Below are 2341 nucleotides of genomic sequence, written 5' to 3'. Positions count from 1 at the left end.
CTGAGCTGAAGGGCGTTGCCCTTAAGCTTGTCCATTCAAGGACATTAGTTCATGGAACGAGAGGGCTGTGCCCTGGCGGGTTCGAACCACCGACCTGTGGCTTCCAAAGCCAACGCTCGACCACTGAGCTAAAAGCGGATTGCTCTTAAGCTTGTCCAAGCGTGAACAATCGTTCATGGAACGACAGGGCTGTGCCCTGGTGGGCTCGATCCACCGACCTGTGGCTCTCAAAGCCAGCGCTCAACCATTGAGCTAAAAGGGTGTTGCCCTTAAGCTTGTCCAAGCGTGAACAATCGTTCATGGAACGAGAGGGCTGTGCCCTAGTGGGTTTGAACCACGGACCTATCGCTTGTGAAGCGAGTGTTCAACCGCTGAGCTGTTGTCGACGACTCGAATGAGTCAAGAGCATTGCTCTAAGCGGTTTGCAGCTCTTGGAGTAGGCGCGGAGCGCGAGCGTAGGTCTGAGACCGCTTGAGAGCAAGATGCGCGCTGCGCTTGGAGCATTGGGCCGTGGGCCGACGACGAGAAGTTGGGCATCAACGATGCGTAGGCGTTTGTGAGCTCACGGAGCTGTACAACGCTGGTGTGAGGTGTAGTAACCTCCGCCGTCTTAACAAGACGTGACCTCGCTGAGGAGAGTTTCGAGAACGGAATGTTCTCATCTTAGTGGGGGAGAGTGTAACGGGGTTACATGGTGGTGGAGCACACAGGGGTACGAAGTACCCGGAGAGTTAACAAACTCTCAGTACATAAGTTGCAGAGCTAACAAGGGTCTCTCAGTACGTGGCTGAAAGCCACACGTTATGCATTTGATTAGCTTTAACTATGCTAGATAGTTAAAGAGATACATTTACCCGTAGGCGGCTTGGCCGCAATAATAGTAAATAAAACACTTCTGGTTTTGAAGCATAAAAGTTAAGGTGTTAACTTTGAGCCCTGGTATTGGGCTGTAAGTGTCCTTTGGATAAGGAACTTAGTATTAGTGACTCTTTGAGTCGAACGTCTTCCTCTGACGCTAAAGCTACGGCAGCCCCGCTGCATTGTAGATATGGGGTATTAACTGAGCGGTATAAACAATGATGTAAAACAAAAGAATAGCGAAAAAGAAACAGTATAAATTGAAGTTGGATTTTGGCCAAAAAAAGCACCCCCGCGTTAATTGCGGGTTAATTTGAGGCCACCCTAAAACACCCCGGGTAAAAATTTTTAGTTCATTAACAATTTAGGGTTTAAGGGTTTAGGGTTAAGGGTTCCCTAGGGTTTCAGGGTTTGAGGAGTTTAGGGGTTTAGGGTTTAGGAGGTTTAGGGGTTTTAGGGTTTTAGGGTTTAGGGTTTAGGGTTTAGGGTTTAGGGTTTAGGGTTTAGGGTTTAGGGTTTAGGGTTTAGGGTTTTAGGGTTTAGGGTTTAGGGCTTAGGGTTTAGGGTTTAGGGTGTTTAGGGTTTAGGGTTTTAGGGTTTAGGGTTTTAGGGTTTAGGGTTTAGGGTTTAGGGTTTAGGGTTTAGGGTTTTAGGGTTTAGGGTTTTAGGGTTTTAGGGTTTAGGCGTTTAGGGTTCAGGGTTTAGGGTTTAGGGTTTAGGGTTTAGGGTTTTAGGGTCTCTAGGGTTTAGGGTTTAGGGTTTAGAGTTTAGGCGCTTAGGGTCTTAGCGGTTTAGGGTTTAGGGTTTAGGGTTTAGGGTTTAGGGTTTAGGGTTTAGGGTTTAGGGTTTAAGCTTTTAGGGTTTAGGGTTTAGGGTTTAGGTTTAGGGTTTTAGGGTTTAGGGTTTAGGGTTTAGGGTTTAGGGTTTAGGGTTTAGGGTTTAGGGTTTAGGGTTTAGGGTTTAGGGTTTAGGGTTTAGGGTTTAGGGTTTAGGGTTTAGGGTTTAGGGTTTTAGGGTTTAGGGTTTAGGGTTTAGGGTTTAGGGTTTAGGGTTTAGGGTTTAGGGTTTAGGGTTTACGGTTTAGGGTTTTAGGGTTTAGGGTTTAGGGTTTAGGGTTTAGGGTTTAGGGTTTAGGGTTTAGGGTTTAGGGTTTAGGGTTTAGGGTTTAGGGTTTACGGTTCTAGGGTTTAGGGTTTAGGCTTTCCCCCCCAGGGTTTAGGGTTTAGGGTTTAGGGTTCAGGGTTTAAGGTTTTAGGGTTTAGGGTTTAGGGTTTAGGGTTTAGGGTTTAGGGTTTCGGGCTTAGGGTTTAGGGTTTAGGGTTTAGGGTTTAGGGTTTAGGGTTTAGGGTTTAGGGTTTAGGGTTTAGGGTTTAGGGTTTAGGGTTTAGGGTTTAGGGTTTAGGGTTTAGGGCTTAGGGTTTAGGGTTTAGGGTTTAGGGTTTTAGGCCCCCCCGAAAATGGGGTTTAGGGTTTAGGGTTTAGG

Source organism: Phytophthora infestans, genomic scaffold (genome assembly GCF_000142945.1).
Source record: "Phytophthora infestans T30-4 supercont1.58 genomic scaffold, whole genome shotgun sequence".
Lineage (NCBI taxonomy): Eukaryota > Oomycota > Peronosporomycetes > Peronosporales > Peronosporaceae > Phytophthora > Phytophthora infestans.
This window is presented reverse-complemented; position numbering follows the sequence as displayed.